A 744-nucleotide genomic window follows, 5' to 3' on the forward strand; every position below is an offset into this window, starting at 1 on the left:
GGGCGGCGGCGAGAATGAGCCCCGCGTCCTAGCGTCCCGCGCAGCTACTGCCCGTGGCCCAGCGACGCCCCTCGGAACCCTGCGCTGCGGTGTCCTCCCCGTCCGAACTCTCCTGGAGACCCAACCCGCCGCCAAGCCTCGGTCCCACAGACCCCCTCCCCTCCCGATGGCGGAACGCCCCTCTTCCAAAGGCTCCAGCTATTCTTCCTCCCAGTGCGAGCCCTCCTGCCACCTGAGCCTTCCTCCCTCTGAGTTGATCAGAAACCTCTTGCTCATGGAATCCCCCTCTTCAACCCGCACTTCAACAGATCCCCCTCCTCAAATGGGGCTCAAACCGAGTATCCAGCTGGTCCAGCCTCAACCTGAGACCTCTCGCCGCTGGAACCCCTCTTCTGATCCTGGCACCAACAGAGCTCCCCTCCCCATGCAAACAACCAAGACAAGCGGACCCCCCGCCTCCGCCCCTCTCTTGTTAGACGCCCCTCTCGACCCGAAGGTTCTTTGTATTGTCCACCGACTCAGTATTTGATCCCAAAGAATCAGCCCGTTACCCCGTGTTCCCACTTCCAAACAGCCCCAAATGCCCCGACCGGCCCCTCCCCCTCGCCCGGGTGCCAGGGCTCTGCTTCCAGAGGTGGCGAGCATCGAATCCGGGGCACCGTGTTCCCGGGAGAATGGAAGAGGGGGACACACACTGCAGCGGGGACCCCCCCTCCAGCCCGGGCCGGAGAGCGGCTGGTGCGC

This window comes from Colobus angolensis, unplaced genomic scaffold (assembly GCF_000951035.1).
Source record: "Colobus angolensis palliatus isolate OR3802 unplaced genomic scaffold, Cang.pa_1.0 Scaffold245, whole genome shotgun sequence".
Taxonomy (NCBI): Eukaryota; Metazoa; Chordata; class Mammalia; order Primates; family Cercopithecidae; genus Colobus; species Colobus angolensis.